The sequence below is a fragment of the Arvicanthis niloticus genome, chromosome 8, assembly GCF_011762505.2.
Source record: "Arvicanthis niloticus isolate mArvNil1 chromosome 8, mArvNil1.pat.X, whole genome shotgun sequence".
Classification (NCBI taxonomy): domain Eukaryota; kingdom Metazoa; phylum Chordata; class Mammalia; order Rodentia; family Muridae; genus Arvicanthis; species Arvicanthis niloticus.
The window spans coordinates 38,953,449-38,975,995 of NC_047665.1; the positions used below are offsets into that span (position 1 = coordinate 38,953,449).

A 22,547-nucleotide genomic window follows, 5' to 3' on the forward strand; every position below is an offset into this window, starting at 1 on the left:
TAATAAGCATCTCTTTTAAGGTAAAATTGGCTCTTTCTGTAGCTGCTTGTCCTGTGGGATTGTGTGATATACCAGTAACATGCTTTATATTGTAGTATGTAAAGGACTCTTTCATTTTATTGAGTACACATGAGGAAACATTGTTGGTTTTAATTTGTACAGGTATCTCCATAATTTCCAGTATTTCCAATAAGTGTGTAATAACACTATCACTCTATTCAGAACTTATAGCAGTTGTCTATTGAAACCCTGAGTATGGGTTAATGGTATGGGTTTCCAAATATCCCCAAATGAGAAACATCCATCTGCCAGATGTCATTTCTTTTTGTACCCCTATGGTTACTACCAGCAGGTACAGAATTTGGTTGTACAAAGAACATGTAAGACAGTTTTAAAAATTATTTTTTGCCTTGTTGCCAAGTGATGGAATTTTTATTTTTTATGTCTCTCTTATTAGTATGATGTTTTTTATAAAATTTCGAGGCTTCTAACACATTTTCTCTTAGTAATCGGTTAATTTTATCATTTCCTTTAGCTAATGGACCTGGAAAATCTCTATAAGATCAAATATGAGTAATATATAATGGATGGCTTCTAATTCTGATGGCCTATTGCACTGATATAAAAAATAAGGTTAATTCTGAGTTATCAGGCACAAATTCAGCAGTCTCTATAAGAAAAACAATTTTTTCTGTATATGAAGACTCAGTAATTATGTTAAGAGATTTAGGATAGTCTACTAATACCATAAGGATTGCAAATAACTTTGATTTTTGATGTATTTTTGACCACCTAGTTTATTTTGTTTGATTTATAATCTGCCATATCCATCTTATTTGTATTTGTTTAGAATGTTATTGCCTCTAGAATTGGTGTCCTCCTTATGATACATGGAAGAATCTAATTAGTTCTTTTTATAAACTGTATATGTTTGCTTTTCAGATATTTGTTGTTAATTATAACAAGTAGTTACTACAAGCTATTTCAATCTTCATTGATCACCCTAGATGACATAATCTCAGCATTTGTAGGAGATACTATAATTTCGGCTGGATCTGTTCCTGACAATTGACATAATCTTATACTACCTTTTATAATTAACTCAGAAATTAAATCCATTCCACAATACTATCTTTTCTTTGCATAAAGATCCCAGTAAGGGTATAAATTGAAAGCAAAATGACCAAATTAAAAGCAAGTTTAGGATCAATTTGATCTACATATGAATCTTAGAGGCTTTGTTTTATAAGAATTAACTCTTTTTTTCTGCTTCAATTCTTAGACATTTTGGACTTAATTTGAATCGCCTTGTAATGTTTGAAAGAAATTACTTAACTTATATATACTTAATCCAATTGTAGGCCTCAGCTAGCTAATATCTCCCATTAATTTTTGATAATCATTAAGTGGTTTGAATTGGTCTGTATAGATCTGTACATTTTGTGGTTCATTTTTAAATTTATTTTATAACCCAAATAACTAAGTGAATCTCCTCTTTGATTTTTTTTCTGGAGGAATCTGTAACTCCCACCATGGCAGAATTCTTTGTGTTACCTTAAAAATATTTGTCAGAATCAGCCAACAGAATGTCATCTATATAATGATAAATGATAGAAAGAGGGAATTGCTTATGAATTATTTCAATGGTTATTGCACAAAATACTGGTTTAAAGTTGGACTATTTAATATTCCTTGTGGAAGTACTGTCCAATGGTATCTCTTTATTAGATGACTATTATTCAAAGTAGGTACAGAGAAAGCAAACCTTTTCCTATCCTGTTCATGAAAGGATATTGTGAAAAAGCAGTCTTTCAAGTCAATTATTATTATCAGCCATGATCTCAGTAACAAAAATTCCATGGACTAGTAGACTCTTCTATATTTTCGACCTCCAGCTGCTCCTTTACCAATAGTTCAAGTGCCTGCAATTTTTCTTTTATTATAGGCCACTACTCTTACCATCCAGGTCTGTTTGATTACCCTTTTAGAAGCCAGGCTATTGGTATGTCAGTGGTTGCCCCTTTTATAAATTTGGAAAGTCAGCTCCTGTAATGGTCTGTGTTTAGACAATGGGCACAGCTTGTGATTGTTCTCAATCACCTATATCTGTCAGGAGCCATCTAGGAAAGTCTAAAGGCATACAAGTGATGTTCTGGACGTAACACATCATATTGCACGGTCTGTGATGAATAACTATAAACTGCAAGGCTTTCAGAAAACTCAACTCAGGATCGATGCTTGCAGCTAATATGCATTTCTTGTCATTATTAAATTAATATAATAATCCTTGGGCATTAATCCACCCTATTTGGCAGATTTTCTGCAGATAAGTGAAAATGTAGTCTCTTGAAGCAATGCTATGTAGACGAATTGATGATTTCATAATTCCTAGTAATGATTCTATAGAATTCCTAGTATTATACAAGTAGATTTTGAGCCATCTATAATCCAATGCTCCAATTAGGGCTCTGCAAACCTTCCTGTGTCACGGGCTAATTGCACTAAGATAGAAAGCAGGCTTGAGACAGACTTTTGATCAGGGAAAACATTCTTTCTGGACTGGCTGTGGATATTATCCAATAACTAAATGTTATAAACTTAAACAAAAAACAATTTATTGTAGGTGCAAGGACAGGAGATGAAATATTATCTGGTTTATCTTTATAAAACTTCAATACTAATGAGACACAAGGCAGATGATTTGTCTCTTGACAAAACCATAGTAATTTATGACAAAAAAATTATTGTATCAAATGCTTAATGAACCTGAGCAGTGTCTGTGTTAATCTCCAGAGGGCTGTGGCTTCTGGGCTCAAAATAACTTAGAGTCACAAAAGGTAAACATTATTAATAATAAGCAACTTTTATTTTGTAAAATCAAGTTTTGCACTCACACAAAAAATTCACAAATACTGCTCCCTCTACCTTTACCACATCACTGCCTATCCAGAGAAAGCTGGTGCTCAAGCAGGCTCCCCAGGAACATCTACCATATCTCTTCTAATTTTCTCATTTGCTATCTCTGGAATTGCAGCAATATTAATTTGAGTAGTCAATTGTAAAAGATCCTTTCCCAATAAATTTATGGGCATGTCAGCCACATAAGGTCTCAATTACTCTGTTTGCCCTTCTGGTTCCACACAGGTAAAATCCATTAGACATTTTGTCTTATTCATGATAGTTTACCAGTTCCTATAGTTGTGTGTAAACCTTCTGAAGTGGCCAATCTGTATTCCAAGACTTTGGGAAAGTATACTAACATCAACTCCTGTATCCACCAAACTTTCTATGTTAACACTATTCATTGGTACCTTAATTGTCTCTGATTATGAACCCATGTTTGTCAGAATATACATTTTCTGATATTCCCCCCAAAACACTGTTCCTTTTAGGGAAGTGGTCTTGCCCTTGATGTAAAAAAAAAGCACAACAGTTGAGAAACTCTATTACCTGCATCAATTTGCATCTCCTTTTTCACATATGCCATGATTTTTATTTCTGGGTTATCATCATTACCTACTACTATACTTGGATGCACAATAAATCCTCGAGAAGTTAGTTCACTTCTGTCCCTACTGTCCCTGCAGATAAATGACTATAAATACCAGGGGTTAACTTATAACATTCAACTTTTGGGAATAATGTAAAAGGGGTATATGTGGTTAGTTCTAGAGCTGTGCTTCCTTCTGCAGCATGTATAAGATCAGAAATGATTACTTTCACTTTTCTTACCTGCTTCATACCACCTGGCTGACCAAAGGAAAATGACTTCTGTTGTTTGCTGTGGGGCCTCAAGCTGATAGCCTCTCTGTTCATTTCTCTGTGGTAAGAGATTACCTTGTATGTTTCTCTTTGACTGACAATTTTTAGGCCAATGTTTGCCCTTTCCACAATTGCTACAATACCCATGGAAACCTTTGTGAGTTTTAGTAACCAGATCCTACTTATTGTCTTCTATGAATATCATATTTGTTAGAGTCAATATACCTTCTATTTTGAGCTCCGAGTCTTCTAGCCTTACAAATATATTGAAAATGATCAAATTCACAATTATAGCTTTGGGCATTTTGATTTTGGGACATCTAGCTATGACTTGTCCTATGATATTGATGTTATGCTCCTAAGGTCCAATACCAGTTGTTTCTGTCTCTCATCTGTTCATCTATAGGGGCCCCTTGTACTTTCAATGGTCTGATTGCTGTCTTACATTCAGTATTTGCATTTTCAAATGCCAAGATTTCTACCAAAGGCTGTGTGGTTTCAGGTTCTGCTATAGTTCTAATTACAGTTGAACCCAATTATTACAGAACTCTGTATTACTTTAGAAAATGAGGTAGATTTTCCCCCCATGTTCCTCAATAATATTTCAAACTCTTAAAGCTGCAGCAAGACATTGTTCAATTACAACATCATCAGATCACACTAGTTCTTGTAAGTCAGCATAATCCCCTTCATCAAGCAGCTGGTCTTCAGTAACATTTATCCCCCTCACTAAATTACCTTGTTCTATTTTGGGGACTTCATGCCTCCACCATGACAACCAGTAAAAATGTTCACCAGCTTCTAGTACAGCTGACACCAATCCTTTTTCTTCTCATCAACTGAAAGGAGAAGCTTCTCTGATGAAAGTCGAAGCAAACACTGATCTATGGGTATAACAATATTTCACTAGGCGGCAATTTCTTTTTTTTTCCTTAAGTAGACTAATAGTAAATTTTTTTTTGTTAGGCAGATGGCCTATATAGTCTCAGATATCTAGCCACTTTAGTAGTGTCAAGTATGGGTTTAATCTTTTGAACTAGTCCTTAAATTCAAATGAAAAGTGATTGGTGACTCCTATAACGTTTGTGTCGCTATTGTAGATATATCTATTGCAGGCAGGTCACTGTTGTAGAGAGCAGTGTTTGTCACTGCATGTTACTGATGATTACCCTTCTCTTCCCGTGATTTGCAGACTACCTTTAAGTACTCTGAATGCTAGGCAGTAGAGGTGAAGCTTATAGTTGAAAACCATCTTGACTTCTCTTCTTTGATGACATACATATCTCCCTCAGCAAGGGCCTTATCATTGAGTCATAGAATACACAAAATAGCTTTGGCAGTATCCTGTGACATTTGGAAGAAAATCCATAGCACACCTTTGGTCACTGACTCAAGAAGATGTTATCCATTCTTGGTCCTGGAAGTTTAACTTAGCGGTATAAAATGTCTACTTGGGACATTTCTTCCCCATTACATGCTGACTTACTTCCATTCATATACATGTATATTTCAGGAAACTTTTATGGTAGTAGGAGTCTATATGGCTTTCCAAAAAATTTTTTACTATTAGTTGTCCCTCTCTCCGTTGTTTCCTTTATCCTTCATTCCCACCTCGCTCTTGTTCCATTCTAGTAACATTGTATTCTAATTCCCTTTCCTTGGTAAATCCCATTCTTTCTCCTGATCCCTCACTAGGAACCTGACATCTGTAGTTATGTAGATTATAGCACATGGAGTGAAAGCTTAAGAGCTAACATCCATATATAAGAGAAAGCATGTATTAATTTTCCTTTTTGGTCTGGGTTATCTCACTCAAAATTATTGTTTTCCACTCCATCTAATTCTGCGCAATTTCCGTTTTTTAAAGAGTTGAATAACATCCCATTCTAACATCACATTTTCATTATGCATTCATCAGCTGATAGACATTTAGACAGTTTCCAATTTCTGGCTATTATGAGTAGAGCAGCGATGAGCACAGATAAGCAAGTGCCTTTTTAGTAACTTGAACTTTGGATATATTTTCATGCTTGAGTTACCTGGATCTTAAGGATGATTGATTCTGAATTTCCTGAGGACGTTCCACAATGATCTCTGTAGTGACTCTGTAAGTGTGGACTCACATTAACCATGAACATTTGTTTCCCTTTCTGGGAATCCTCACTAGCACACACTTTTTTCATTGTTCTTGGTCATTCTGACTGGAGTAAAGTGAAATTACATAGTAATTTTAATTCACATGTCCACAATGGCTAGGGGTGTTCAACATTTCAAGTGTTTCTTGTCCATTTGTTTTACCTTTTAAGAAGTCTGTTCAGATCTATATCCCATTTTTAAATTGAGTTATTTGTTTTCTTGATGTTCAGGTTTTTTGTTTGTTTATTTGTTTTTATTCTATGTATAATCTATAATTAACCCACTGTTAGAGGTATAATTGGTAATGAACTTTTGCTACTCTATAGCTTGCCACTTTGACTGAATGGTAGCGTCCTTTGCTGTACAGAGCCTTTTAGTTTTATGAGGTTCCATTTATTAATTGTTAGTCTTAAAGTCTGTCCTATGTGTTTCCTGTTTAGAAAGACTTTTCCTGTGCCATCGGTTTAAACCTATTTCTTGCATTCTCTGCATTCTCTCCTATTAGGTTCAATGTATCAGATCTGATTTTGAGATCCTTTATCATTTGAGTTGAGGTTTTTAAAAACTGTTTATTAGTTCTTTGTGAGCTTCCAATCATGCACCCTGATCTCAGTCATCTCCCCTCCCTTTGTACCCATTCTCTATGCTTGCAATCTCCTCGGATACAGATAAAAATTTAATTTTGTTGTGGAAGCTGTAGAGTGTCACAGTGTGTCCTGTAGTATTCCCTGTTGTCTATACTTCTTTGCTTGCAAATGTTCATTGCAATGACTTGTTGCTCTGGTATGAGGCCTCTGGCTTTTGCTATTCTATCAATGCTGGAACCTCACTGGGACCCCTGAATATCCTATTGTTGCCCTGTGTCATAAAGAGCCTATAGTTTTAGATATGTAGAATAAGGCCCTTCCTGCACTCCAGCAGTTAACTGATGGGGTAGGTGTTGGCGTGGGCCAATTCAAAGCCTTGGATCTGGGTCTGAGATGTATCTGAGCTGGTGAGCACTCTGGCTCTCCATCTCTAATGACCTCGAGGCTGGCTTACTTGCAACCTCCACAACCAACTCTACTCTGCTTCCTAACTGACGTGCAGGTGAAGAGAGAAAAAGCAGCAGAAGAACATATTCCATCTTGCCCTCTCTATCCTTGGGAAATCTTGAGAAAGTCTGCTATTGTTTTCCCTTGGAGGAAACAGAAGGCTGCTGTCTCCTGTCCTTGGAGTGATACGGCCTCCACCCTTGAGCTCTAGGAAAGAGACCACTGAGTATATGCAACAGTTGAAAATAGACATAACAGCTGTGGCCAGCTTATAACAACAAGAAAAAACTGGTCATGATAACAAGGTGAGTTATTCCTTCCCTGGTCAAAAATGTTCCTTTCCAGATGTATAGTCTCTGCTGTCTGAACAAACATTATCAGTTTGAAAGTTAACACTCCTTTACCCATCAATCATGTAACGCCAAGACTTGAAAGCCTCACCTCGCCCATTTTCCTTATATAAGCCCTAAGCCCCTAGACCCAAAGGTCACATTCCTAGCCGGTTGTGCAGGAAGAATTATGGCCTTAGTCTGAACTCAAATAAAAGACTCTTGTGTGCTTGCATCAGAGTTGTGGTTCCTGGTGGTCTTTTGGGGGTCTCTCTAACTGGGCATAATACAGGGCCTGCTCTCCTGTGTGCTGCAGCATGTGAGGTGCAGGGACAGCTCTTCTGCTCTTATGACCCTGTTATGGCCAACTCTCTCCTGCCTCTGGTGGCCAGGACAAAAGGGAGGGGAAGGGATCTTTCCTTTGTTGATACCACCACTCAACAGACAAGAGACATGTCCAGCTGTCCCACACTCCTGCCTTCTGGGCCAGCTCACCCATAACCTCCACATCCCAGTAGAGCTCTACTGTGCTGCCCAGATGAGGTGCAGGGACTGCTTTTCCTAGTGTTGCAGCTGGTGAAGGGCTGAGCCAGTTCTCATGCTCTCATGACCCCAGGGCAAGGTCTTCCATGTGCCCAGGTGGAGAGGGGAGAGGGGAGGAAGAGGCTGTTTCTCCCTTGTCCATGCCACCACAGGGAGATGAGAGGTAGGACCAGCTCTCCTACACGTGCATCCTTGGAGCTGGCTCACTAATAACTTCCAAAGCGTGCAGGGCCCTCTCCCTGAGTACTGCTGCTAGAGGCCAGGTCATCTCTCTGGCTCCCACACCACTAGGCCTGCTCTCCCACGATGCCCAGGTGAGGGGTGGGGCCAGTTCTGCACAGCCCTCAGACATCAACATGTCTCCAGTAGCAGCTCAGACAAGGGACATCAGCCAGACTGTTGGTGGTAACAGCCCCTGCAACTGCAAGTCAATGGATTTAGACTTAGTTGCAAGTACCAGCACTGAACTCCACCATGGTCCCAGGTGGCATCACTGGCTACTAACATCAGGCTGCTCCTCACTACACTCAAGTCTCTAGTTCTGCTGTTGTTGTTGTTGTTGCTGTTGCTGTTGCTGCTGCTGCTGCTGCTGCTGCTGCTGCTGCTGCTGCTGCTGCTGCTGCTGAGCCCACAGGCTTCTGTTTGTCTTTCTCCTCTTTTTCTCTGCCTCTTACTTGCTCCTCCTGGTGGCACCCAGAGTTCAGGGTCTCTGACTATAGGTTGTTTTAAAAGTGCTTTCAGGAGTGCTATGCTCCGCTCATGCATTATGGTGCCAGAGGGGTCATCTCAACTATGGTTTGCCCTGCACCCCCAGGCCTGGGCAGTGCTGGACTGGTATTCATCTCAGGCTAGCTCCCTGTCCTGGCCCATGGTGCCATTCTGGTGATTGTCTTAGGCCCAGTTCTCTCTCATCCAGCCCAAGTTGCTGTCTGTCGTGAACTCACACCTACCCAAGGCTAGGGGTCCAGGAAGGGATTCTTCTAGTATCTGACTTGCTTCCCATCCTGGGAGCCCATCAGAGGTTGCCTGGCACTGGAGTGGTGGTTGTCTCATGCTAGCTTCTGGTTTGGGTCCCTGGCACCAGACTGGTGATGGTCTCAGGCTTACTTCTTTCAACAAATATTGGGTTACTAATCATTCAGATGTCATACATAGTTCAGAACACCAAGCTTAGACATAGTCTCTCTCCTCTCTGCCACCTACTGGTGAACAAGGAGCCACATCTGCAATTTCTTTAGGGACAGGTGGAATTGAAGTTTTGCAGGGCAATGTGTGTGTGTGTGTGTGTGTGTGTGTGTGTGTATCTGAAACATATATTTTCATTGTTCTACATGCAGCAGTACAGTTAGACTAGCATCATTTTTTGAAGATGCTATCTTATCTCCAGTCTGTATTTTTTTGTTCCCTTTACAAAAAAAAAAAAAAAAACAAAAAAAAAAAAAAAAAAAAAAACAGTTACCCATAGATGTGTAGACTTATGTCTGAGACTTCAGTTCAGTTTTATAAATCACCATGTCTGTTTTTTTTTACAGCAATTCCACTTTCATTTTATGGCTATAGCTCTGCAATATAACTTGAAATTTGGGAAGGTGATATGTCCTTCTGTGTTTTTATTACTCAGGATTGGTATTTAAAAAAAAAATTCATATAAAAATTGAAGATTATTCTTTTCTATTTCCGTAAAGAATTGTATTGCATGTGTTGGGGGTGAGGACTGCACTGAGTCTGTAAACTGGTTTTGGCGAGATACCCATTGTTCACAATAAAGCTCTCCTGCACAGCTATGAGCACAGCAGAGACTTTTCATCTTCTGCTGTCTGCTTCAATTTATTTCTTCAATCTTAATGTTTTGTTTACTTACTTAGAGTTATCCAAAGACTTTTAAAAAGGCTATTGTGAAAGGTACTGTTTCTTTTATTTCTTTCTCAGTAGGTTTGTCTTTTATATACAGGAAGGCTCCTAATTTTTGTATGTTAGTTTTGGATCTGGCTACTTTGCTGAATGTGTTTGTCAGATGCAAACATTTCCTGGGTAGAATGTTAAGGTTTGTTATGTACTAAATCGTTAGAGCTATTGATCTACAATTTTCTTTTTTGTTAGGTCTTTGTGTGATTTTGGCATTAGGGCTATAGCTGTTTCACAAAGAAAATTAAGAAGCATACCTGAGAGTTACATCCCGATCTGAAGAGACACAGAAAAAGTGAGGGAGAGAGGGGGGGAGGGAGGGAGGGAGGAAAGGAGAGAGAGAGAGAGAGAGAGAGAGAGAGAGAGAGAGAGAGAGAGAGAGAGAGAGGAGAATGAGAAAGGAATGGGAGGGAGGGAGAGAGAGAGGGAGGAAGAGAGAGAGAGGAAAGAGAGAGAGAGAGAGAGAGAGAGAGAGAGAGAGAGAGAGAGAGAGGACTGGGCCAAGTGTAGGCTTTTGAAACCTCCAAGAGCACCTTTGGTGACATAGTTCCTCCAATGAGGCCCTAATACTGCTTTCCTCTGGTCCCTCTTTGATGACTAACCATTCAAATATAAGCCTATGGAGACCATTCTCATTCAAACCAACACATTACCATTGCAGAACAAATATCTAAATTCTATAACCATATATTTTGGGCTCCAAATTTGGAAAATCATAGTTTATCCTGACAATGGTCATTCAGAGCATTGTTGAATAGAATTGTTTTCTAGTTTCTTCCTTCCTTTCTTATTTCAATCTGCCATATTCCCATCTTATAATTCCAAACACCAGGGGCTAAACTGATGTATTTTGCCCACGTCCTATGCACAGACACTTAGAAATGCATGTCTCTTACCCATGACACATACAGTAACACTTTAGGAACCTGCTGCTTCAAGTGTTTCAAGAAAGCAGAGGTGTTTCAAATTTCATTCTGTCTCTAATATTATATCTTTAAAAATTTTACTCATTTTATATGCATGTATGTATATATGTTTGGGCATACACATTTGCCATGGTGTGAATGTGGAGGCTGGAGGACAATTCCCAGGAACCGGTTCTGACTTTCTCCCATATGGTTCCAGGATGGAAGTTAGGTTGCCAGGCTAGGCAGCAAGTGCTTTCCTTGCTGAGGCATCTCATTGGACCACTACACTGATTCAGTTTTTCCTGCTGTCTTCTCCTTTGGTGAACAAAATGACTTCTAGGGTTGCCTTTTCCCTTCCAATTTGTGTGTCTGTGTTTCAAAACCTTAATATTTCCTGGATTATATTTGAGCCTCAAACTGATTTTATGCTTTAATATTAAATGTCATTTTAGGCTTTAATATTACATTAAACTGCATATTTTCCCACTTATGTTCCAATAATTGAAGCTGAACCACCCAGAGGTGTCTAAAATAGTCTCTTGTTGAAACACAGTCAAATTATCTCATAGGTATAGCCTAGAGTGTATCTTTGAGATGCTGGGTTGCACTCAACCAAGAGGTCGGAGTTTCAATACTTTACATCTAAGGGAAACCTGAATTTGTTCTGTATGTATGGATGCTTTCTAATATGGGTTGCAGGGAGGAGACTAATTTTCTGCTCTGTATTGTCATGGGATTAGGGAAATCTGTGAACATGGAATCTGTAGTAACCTCTTTCAGCAAAGAAATTTGATCATGGACTGAAATGAAATAATTTAGATTCTGGTTATCATGGATACTGCAATGTTTCAGGAATTCTGCAATCACTTCTTAAGTTTTCTCTAGCTTCAAACATATCTTCAACCTTGTTAATAACTGGGTCACTGATCTTTGTGAGATTAAGTTGATTTTCAAATTCAAGATAGGGCAGGAGTTTACTGTTATTGTTTCACATCTAAGAGCTCCAACATTACATCTCTCATATATGTACATGTCTATGTGAATGTATACATGTATATGTACATATACATGCATACACACATGTATGTATACACATATACACATGTACATAATATAATATATATGCACACATTTAAAAATAGACATAAAAACTATAGAAATATTAAAGGCAATTTTACTGTGTACCTTGTGGTACTAATGTTTAGCAAACACAAGTTAGGTACGAGATACGGAATTTCTTGAACTAACATGACTATATCTCCATGAAATTGTCAAAGTTACCCCACTCTTCTTCATGGTTCCAGTTATGGTAGTAGTAAAAAAAAGTTTTAAAAAACACAATTATGACTATTTTCTTAGTGCTGGAGAGATGACTTAGTAGTTAAGAGAATTAGTTGATCTTCCAGAGGACCCAGGTTCAATTCACAGCAACCACATTTTGGTTTAGAACAATTCTAATTTCAGTCAGTCACAGGGCATGTGATGCTATCTTCCAGACTCTACAGGCATCAGGAATGGATGTGCTACCCAGACATAATGCAGAAAAACTATGCATAGACTATAAATTAATACCAACATAAAAACCTTAAAAGTTGTTTTCAAAATAGTAGCAAAACGGAGAATGAGGTTTCTATATTACTGTAATTTGCTAAGATTACAGAGTTTATTTATTTTTTGATAAAAGTTTATTTGGGTGCTAAATATGAACAAAGCACAGCCCTTAGAATACAGATTTTGGTTATCCTAAATGCCATCCTCCAATATGATAATAATTTATGAAGATTTTATACTAACAGAACAAAGAAGGCCATTAACCAAAGCACTTCTTGAATACATTAGTGGAAGCACTAAGTAGGGGGCTCAGCTACAGGTATCAAATGCGATCCTACTATCCTATCATTGAAGTTCCAATAAATTAGTCAGCTTGGCAGTGGCAAGTGTCTCTACAGGAACTTTGAAGTACTTATAAATATCTAGCAAACAGTAACACTATCAAACACTTGTTAACTGCAACAAGCACTTATGATTTTGAGCTTTGCTGGTTTTGAGAGGATCTCGTTGTATTGCTTGTGTTGTACTTTAACTTGTGATCCTTCTGAATCAATGACCTGAGTGCTGTGATAACAGGCATGAGTCACTATATTTAGGAGGACCATACTTAGGTATCTATGGAGTACAAATGTCTACAAATGGGGAGGTATATCTCTGTACACCACAAATTTATTTAAATCATGTTCTTTTTCATTTTTTTTAAAATTTGGATGCCAAGAAACTTTCTGATGAATGTCTATGGCACTCTACTACTAGTCATACTTGTGCCCAGGTGAAAGGGAAGGATCTACTTACTGGCATATGGCATGATCCTGGTCAAGAATTTAATATGGGGAAGAGGGCATGTTTGTGTTTTTTCTTCAGAGTTAATTTATAATTAATTCTCAGTTCAAGACTTGAGTCACCAAAATAGTGTCTGAGAATAAATTGAAGCTTAACCTTCTTTGTGGGATTTGATCTTACCCACAATATTGAAGAACTGAGAGTTTTCTCTCACACTTATTGAACAATAAGTGAGAGAGATTTTCTCAGTTTTTTTTCACTGCCCATGCCAAAATCCAGTCAAAAGTCCATCCCTGTGAATCAGCACAAGGGGGCTAAAAGTTGCATAACCAAGGGTCAGAAACTCTTGAATGTTTATTATCAAGAAATTTTCCACTAAAGATATACTTAAAATTAGAGAAAAGGCACAATCTGTCCAATAGAAGAAAACAAAACAGAGCATCAGAAGGAGGACACTTTGAGCAGCTCTCAGCTCAGGGGGAGTTCTGTAGAGAAGCTTGGAGTTCTGAAGGTAGAGGACATGCTGGTGATGCTTGTGGAGAAGAAATACCATGTAGCCACTGGCCCCTCCCATGGTACCTTGGAACACTGCATCTCTTAGTACCATGAGAGGAAGAAAAATCCATTTTATTTTCTGATTTGGTAACATAAAATAACAATAAGTCCCATCACCCCTAAGCTGTGATACATTCAGTCTTGTATTTGTAGTCGAATGGATTAGGTTCACACATATTAAACCATTGAGTATCCAAAAGAATGAGAAGAATGGAAGAATGTGCCATGCAGACTTTGGCCTGAGTCTCTGCCAACCAGATGCTCTGGGAGTGATGATGATGGCCTGGACCACAGTGAGGAGACTGCTGGTGCAGATGGAGAGGCCACGGGCCAACCTCTCCAGGTAAAGGAGGATCTTACAGCCTATGTCACCTAGGAAGTTTCTCAAACCAAAAGCTGCTTTTGTCTTTGGCAATCTTTTTGCAAGAAGAAGTATGATGTTTGTAAAAGCCAAGTGGATGAGAATAAGGTGTATGGGTTTCTTCTCAGGCCTTCCCCACCAACTGAACATATAGTTCACAGAAAAGGACATGTTCCCCAGAATGCCAAGCACAGTCATGGAGGGGAAAATAATTTTGTTAATGAACTTTAAAACCATTTTTACTTCCTAGGTTAAAACAAATGTATCCAGGATGCACAGACTTTTATACAAAAGCATTAGTAATTCTAGACATGGATATGAACAGCATATTTGCATACTGGCATTTTCTGCTACTCAAGAGGCTGTGGTAGACACATGCAATGTTGCAGGTGAGGTCCCCGAATCTCCCCCTCTTTTTCTGCAGACTCTGGGTTGTTGCGTGTGCTTTGAATTTGTTAACAGTTTTTCAAAACCTAAAGTTTTAAAGAAGATATATTTTATCATTACACTAGAAAAATTGACTTGTTCAAGTGTGTGTGTGTGTGTTTCTGTTTGTCTGTCTATGTACCTGAACTATCCTTGTTAACTCTCAGCATAGCTGAATTGCACTCCAAGTGTCTCCAACAAAAATTTTCTTCCCTGTTTCTTACTCTATTTTATCATGTTGCCCTTCCAATTCTCAAAGTCCCAGGCTTCCTTTTATTTTCATTTTGTCACTACAACAATTTCTAGATTTGAATTTGGATACAAAGCTTTATAACTCCAATTTCTACATCATAATATTTAAAGTTTTTATACTGACCATTCTGTGATTTCACTGTATATAAATTTTCACTGGCTATTTTTTAAACATATTGCTCAGTGTTAAGTCAAATTGAATAACCATTCCAGACAGGGACCTGCAGTTAAAGCTGAATCTTCAAAACTATGCTGAAAAAAAATCTCTATTACCCCAGGTGGCAGCCAGGGTGGGTGTCTAGCAGAACCCCATGGTACTTTCTAGAAGAAGGGGCAGCATAGAGCTGTGTTTCCAGTGGATGACTTCAGGGCATCTGTGACTCCAGTGAGTGACCTCAGGTCATCTAAGGGAGTAAGGAGCAGCTCTGGATGAGGAGACCATGATAAGGTGAACAGGAGAAATATTGGACTAATGATGTGTTATGTGCTGCCATGAGATGAGTGAAGGTTTTGAGTTATGAGTCCTCAGTGTCAGCTACAGGCAATACAGTAACTTGGACCTTATTGTTGTGAACAGGGATTCCAACATCTAAGAGGTCATGCTGGCATTTGACTCTGTGGGGCTTTTTGAACAGCAATTATGACATTTGGCTCTCAGCCTGCTTTTCCTCTGAACTTTTTTTTTTTTTTTTTTTTTTTTTTTTGTCAGGCAGGCTGCATTGTTCTACATCAGTCCCAGGTAAATCCAGAGCTTAGATCTTGGCAGGATGTTATTCTTCATGTTATGGAGCTCCATTTTCATTTCTTAGAGGTTTATAGTAATCTTTGAGCACCTTTTCTAAAATAAGAGGAGTCCAGATGCTTCAGTGGCTCCATGGATTTGTGTGTTCTGAGTACTAGAGTGCCTCTGTTCCCTGCTCTCCTTCCTGCTAAACTCACAGGATTATTTAAATGTCTGGGTCCTGATGCTCTCACAGGTGACCTACAGGAAGTTAACTTTGTTTATAGTTTCGAGTCCAGGTGGCCTCTTCACTCTGGAAATGTCAGTCATTGCCTTTCAACTGCTCCTCTGACAAAGAAGTAAGCATTGCCTGTTTCAGTGCTTCCTAAAAATCACAATACTGTCCTAAATATCTGCACATAATGAAATATGCTCCAGATATTAATACCAAGCACATCAGCATTCATCAACAGATTTAAGATAAAAATTGTTCAGTCAGTGATTGAACTCTGTAAAATCCCTGCTATCAATTCACTTCAGATTCTGATATAAAACATCGACTTATTCTGTTTGTTTAATGCTTGCTTTTCTGGGGATTCCTACTTTTCTAGTTCTCTCTTCCTTTTTCCAAACTTCAAATCATATTTGAGAACAGGTTCTGATCTTCTAATAGGTGATTATTAAAGGTGACTGTCATAGGACCGGTGACTCATCTTTCACATTGTCTTGGGAACTGCTATAGGAAATTAATTTAAAAGACAGGATGTATTTCTGTTTAAACAGCTGGATGATCCTTGTTTGGGTCTAATCTTCGAGAGGCTGAAGTAGGTTACAACCATCCACCCTGGTTTTCTAAAAATGAAACAAGCAAACAAAACAAAATGCTTGCTACCTTTGGCTGCTTAGTGCTGGGATAAAGTTAAGATGAACTGCTTCGGGATGTAGAGTTCACAGGGTGGGTCTTGTAGAGGATGGTTTCTCAGGATGACTACTGTATTCTTATAGGTTTTTATTTCTCCATTCCAGCTAGACATACAATGTGTGTAGTTAAGATGAGTATGTATATCACATGATAGAATCAATAAATCTTAAGGATGGATACAGTAGGAAATCCTTTACATTGGGAGTTATGATGTTATTGTAAAAGAAAAAAGTGCCAATATTTGAAGACTAGAAATGCACCAAAGTAAAAAGTACAGACTTTATGAACACTCATGACACTATTAAAGTCATGATGCTGGCAAACTTGGAGGTAAAGAAAAAGGGAGAGTTTTTATTTGTGTTTTGTTTTGCCTTATTATTTCTGAGAAAATCTGCCTATGTAAACCAGGGTAGCTCTAACAGTAATTATATTGCCTCTGACTCTACAGTACTGAAATTATAGGGGCATATTATTGTCTCAAATTTCTGATAGACATCTGAAAATCTTCTCTATCATCTTGATTTCTTTAAAAAAAATAACTTAGGCAAAGACCCACATAGACCTCTGTCATGACACCAGTCTGAGGATGAATAGCAATCCCTCGGCATTTCTGTCCCATTTCTGTATCTTGAGGAATTCATCTCCTATAATCTTTCTGGATTCATGGTTCAGCCTTGTCAGGATCAGAAGGAAACTGGAGGACTCAAGAGTCACAGAGCCTCTCAGTTACTCCCTGGCTTAGTCAGAGAGAGACTTCAGCTTTAGCAAATCTCCCCATGGCACAGCTGAGGGGATCTAAGATCTTACCTCCATGTACTCACCTGGACCTCTGTGGTGCAGACAGGCTCTGGAGCAGCTCTGGGAAGGTGACACTTGCCAGGTCATATTTGTACTGTCTGGTTCTGTGGGCTCTTGGCTGACATCAGGTACTGCAGACTTCACGTTTCATGTTGTCACAGTGTCAGAGGCAAGGAAGGCCACTGCAGGGCCTCAGTCCCTGAAGTACAGCTTTCCTCTTTCCCACAGTTACAACATCTGTTTTGCTCAGAAGTTATTTCCAGCTTAATTAAAGTTTAATTATTTCGAGAAGAAGGATGTGAGGTGAGAAAATGAACAACTAACCAAGTTCTGTGTACTGAGCTTCCCACATCTCCTGACTTGTTTTCACTGTCTGAAAGTTCCAAGCTGTGGCCTGGCTGGGGACTAACTTCTGACACACAGTCCTTAAATTTTCTTCTCAAATCCCTCATTAGACAGGAGTGAAATACGTGATGCTCAGCACCCTGGGATTCTGTTTCCTGAGCAAGTCCCAGACATGAATAAAGACATGTTTAGAGTCTCTTGTCTACGTGTATCTATCAGTAGTGAATGTCTTTACTGTAACTGATTGTTGATTTCTAAAGTTAAATACATTAAATATCATGTGGAACTTGAAATATCAATGCCACCCTAACTTTGACCTTCTTCTAAAAACAATTCTTATAAATACTTCACAACACTTCTAAAACTTGCGTTCTTCCATATATTTTTCATTCTGGTGCCTAGGAAGCCCTGCCTATGCTGGATGCAAACTAATGTAAATAAATGTGGGAGCAGAGCTGAGGTTCTTGAAGAGAAAGCAGCACTGGCTTGTCTGGGAGATGAGTTTGAGGTCGCTTGTCTCCTCTGTGCCCTGTGTGATGGTGTCTCCATACATGTAAGTGCAGCTGAAACAACATAGAAGCTGAAGATGCTTCTTCTGTGTATGAAAGGGCAGCTGTTGAGGAAAGCAGGATTTCCACCTCTATTGGTTATGGAATCTATGTGCAGAGAAACTTAGCTGTACATTATATATATAAGGGTAGATAGAACTTGAAAAATCAAATAATTATCTTTGGTCAAATAAGAAGTGCTTTCCCATGCTTGCTTTGTTATTTTGGTGAGAATATTTCTAAATTTTGTCTTTATCTTTGATATATAAAGAAAAATAAAATAGTTTAAAGCTTACAGTGCAGTGACTAGGTTGTTCAATAAAAAAAAAAAGAAAATATCACAAGGGGAGCCCTTCAAGCAATTTTCAATCTGGAGGAGTTCTGCAGGAAAACTTTTTTACCAGCAGACAAAGGACGTACTGTTGTGTTCATGGAGCAGAAACACCATGTAGCCCATGGAACAACCACAATTTCCTAAAACAAAGCACCTTTTAGAGCCATAGGAATGAGAACATTTTATTTTATTACTCAGCTTTATGTATTTAGTGTTTTGCCTGCATGTATGTTTATGCAGCACATGTGTGTATTTCCGATAAGGGCAGAAGAGGGATTCGAATCTCCTGGAAGTGGAATAACAGATGGTAGTCAGGTCCTATATGGGTGCTGGGTAATAACCCTTAGCCCTCTGAATGAGCAGCAAGTGTTCTTAACCCAGTAACCATATCTCCAGCCTCTATTATAGAGGTTTTAATTACATAGTCTTTGGTTCATGGGGGATGAATTATTTCCCCAATTTACATAACTTTATTTAAATATATATGTATATATCCATATATATAAATACATATGCATGTGTGTGTGTATGAGTTTCTGTCTTATGTGTCTATGTGTGTATTTGTGTGTGTGTAGGGGATAGGGAGTAGTTGATCATTGATGCCAGAGGTAGACCATTGGAGTGTTTAGAACTTGAGTTGCAGTAGGTTGTGACCTATCTGTCATGGTTGCTAAGAACCAAATTTAGGTTCTCCACAAGAGTAATGAGTACTCTTAACCACTTAACCACTGGTCAACCTCACCAGCATTCTTTTTTTTTCTCTGTGTGTTTTTGAGGGTTATTCTGGAGGGTTTTTTTCTTTTTGATGACTACTATTTAAAAGTTATTTTATCAGTCCAGAATATATTTGGGTTTCATGCCATCAAATTAACATTCTTATTATGTTCTTATACAACCAGTGTTGAGAAACATGACCCTGACCAATGAGCAAAATAAACTTATTTTCTTTATAGTTAGCCTGTATCAAGTGTTTAATTATAGTAACTGAAATAGACCAAAAGACATTATGATCACAGGCCTATTATCAAGCACATTCTTGTCCTTTGGTGACTACTCTGTATTTTTGTTGATAAAGAAATTAACACTTATATATTTCACTCTTCAAGTAATTTTTTGACTCTTTAAAGATTTATTTATTTAATGTGTGTGTCTGTGTGCTTGAGTAGGTGATTATAAGGAAGTTAAGAAAAATATAGATTGCTTAGAACCCAGTTAAGAGAAATGAATGCTCCAGGAAGTAAGCTATCTTTGGTATTTATTCAGGTTTTTCATTTGGAACCTCTGAAATGCTTCCTGTCACAAGGAACTTGCTAATAACTATTTGTGGAATGAGTAAATGGTTGATCCAGAGATAAAGTCTTGACCTCAGAAGGAGAGGTTGCTTGACAGTTACAGTCCTTCATCTCTGACACTTCTGCTGACTAAGGACCATCTATTAACCTCTAGGATTACTTTGTATTTAGATTTTTCATCAGCACTAGAAGTTTTGTTTGCTAGTCAGTTTTGCTTCTTAAAATAATTCATATTTTTTCCATCCCAGGGAGATTCATGCATCCACATTACAGCCCTCCTTTTTATGTAGCGTCTCTGGACCTCTGATTAGCAGTTTAATTATCCTTAACAGCTAATATCCATTTATAACTGACTATGTATCCTGTTTGTTTTTCTGTGTCTGGGCTATCTCAGTCAGGATTATTGTCTTCTAGTTCTATCCGTTTGTCTGCAAATCTCATCATCTCATTTTTTTTTCTACCAGCTTGAAGAGGAGGAAGAAGAATTGTAGGAGCCAGTGAAGTCAAGGACACCAAGAAAGAACATGAGGCCAACAGAAATAAGTGGGGCTCATAGGATCTTGTAGAAACTGAAGCAGCAGTCATAGATCCTGCATGGATCCATGGTAAGTCCTCTGCAAACATGCTATGGTTGTTTAATGTGGGACATTCAAGGGACTCCTTGCAGTGGCAGTGAGGATGTCTCTGACTCTTGCCTGCTCTTGGGACCCTTTTACTTCTACTGGGTTGCATCAGTTAGCCTTCATATAAGGGTTTGTGCCTAGTCTTACTGCATCTTTTATGTTAGGTTTGGTTGGTATCACTGGGATGCCTGCTCTTTCCTGAAGGGAAATGGAGGTGGAATGGATTTGTGGATGACAGGATGTAGAAGGGAGTAGAAGGAGTGAAGGAGGGGAGGCTGGGGTCAGGATGTATTGCATGAGAGCAGAAAAAAATGTACTTTTAAAAATGTGCATAGATGCATATTTTGCCTACATAAATGTCTGTGCACTACTTGCATGTAGTACCTGCAGATCCCTGGATCTGGAGTTAGAGACAATAACAGTTAGCTGCTATGTGGATGCTGGGAGAAAAACCAGGGTTCTCTGCAAGAGCTACAAGTCTTCTTTACTCCTTAATCATCTCTCTAGCAGTTCCAGCTAGAAGGTCACTTGATAATGTCATTGAATAAGGAGGAAAGATTATCCATGGCAGGAAATTGGAGGTAATTAAACAAGGTTCATATTGCTCTTATGCCAATGTCCACATGAAACAGCCCAGAGAGTGAAGGAGAGATACTGGGAGGAAGTTGCACTAGGGTTCAAGATTACCAAGTAATTTTCTAGAAGAACTTGTACTTTCTCCTGAGCTTTGGAGTCCTCAGGAAAACACACCAGAAACACAGATATCTTTTTTTATAGAAGAGGAATAAAAATAGGTAAATATATTTAGAAGGCAATTTGTTCAGTGTCAATACTGTCTATGTAATTCTTTTTCTTATGTACATCTCACTCCATATGTTAAAATGCAATAAGTTATCCACATTCACATTATTATTATAGTGATAATTATTTTTCACTATAGTGGTTTGAAAACAGATATGAATTAGACCAAATTGGAGCCAGAGATACTGGATTCAAATTTCACCTCTGCACTTTCTATTTGTCTGAGTTGTTTGTGTGTGTGTGTGTGTGTGTGTGTGTGTGTGTGTGTGTATCTATGTCTGTGTGTGGTGTGTACATGTGATGCTTAGGTAAATGCAGAGTCTCATACATGCTAAATACAAAATTATATAGGATAGTTTTCAGTTGTCAGTTTTCTCCTAACATGTGGGTTCCAGGCATCAGGTGCCTCTACCCTCAGAGCCTTCTTGCTGGACCTCATGTCCTTTCTTATACTGAAAAGCTTATTGGAAATTATGTCAAAAATTTAATAGTACTGAATTTATGTTAATAAAATAAGATGATGCTGTATAAAATGATAATTCTTAATTATAAGATATACAAATTTGAAATCTTAAAGTGAAATGGATTTTATTTTAAATTATACCAATTACACCATAACCAACATCACAGGAAGATCTGAAATATGATTGACAAATGTGGATGTGTGATTATAAAACTGTGTATGTCCAATTTGCCTAGTGAAGTTTTGAAGCAACCATTGCCCACTGCAAAGAGAAGATCCTGTTACTAAAACTTATAGCAGGTTTTTAAAACTTATTTTGTAATTTGACATGTGCATCATTGTGCACTTAATGTAAATTTCTGATTTCCACCTGACTTCTCATCACCTACTCTTTACTGTAACACACCAGTGCCTTTCCCTACCACACACCTTTCCTTTCAGTAAGAGAGTCTCATATTTTATTTCAGAATTCTGGAGATACCAGCAAGAGCTGAGTGTTTCCATTCTACCATCTTCCCCAGGATCTATGTTACCCTCATGACCAGTGAAGCCTTTGCTGTCCTAGCATCACACAGAGAGAGAACTCCACCCAGCACACTGAGGAGGAACGGCGGCAGAGGTAGTGTTTTCTTGCAGATTCTCTGCTCTTTTGTATAGATGCTTTCCTGGCATCTGCATTTGGGAAGCAATCAATATTTGATGTTCCTTCAGTAACATGCTAGAGTACATCTAAGAGAATCTAACTAAAGATGGAATAAAGACAAAGAATGTTTTTAGTAAGTAGACAGCTGTATTATTCCTGAGACCTGGCTATCACTGGAGGGTTCCACTGAAGATGTCATGTCAGGGTATGCTGTAAGTAATCATAGCAATTCTGCTTCAAGACTGTTAGGAGCCGCGGATTCCAAGACTGTTAGGAGCCGCGGATTCGCCATTACAAGATGGCGCGGGCATCCTGTGCTCCCACAAGTAAACAACTAACTGCGCAGGTGCAAAAGTAAAAAGCGCACCAAAGTCACTGCCCATCCTGGGGCGTAATAGGGGGTGATGAGTGAACAGCCAATCAGAAGTGAACACGCCACTCTAGGGTACATATAGCAGTGCCTTTCCCGGGCTTGGGGTCTTCCGCTTCTACTGATACAAGAATAAAACCTC

General features: G+C 38.5%; 1 non-coding gene and 1 pseudogene across 1 annotated transcript; both read right to left on the reverse strand.

Annotated features, from left to right (window-relative positions):
• Window positions 1–8,922: 8,922 nt before the first annotated feature.
• LOC117714455 (small nucleolar RNA SNORA17) lies at window positions 8,923–9,049 on the reverse strand. Its single transcript, XR_004607537.1, has one exon. It is a non-coding gene; the product is annotated as a small nucleolar RNA SNORA17 (small nucleolar RNA).
• Window positions 9,050–12,956: 3,907 nt separating this feature from the next.
• LOC117713372 (vomeronasal type-1 receptor 4-like) lies at window positions 12,957–14,119 on the reverse strand (annotated as a pseudogene).
• Between the last annotated feature and the right edge of the window lie 8,428 nt (window positions 14,120–22,547).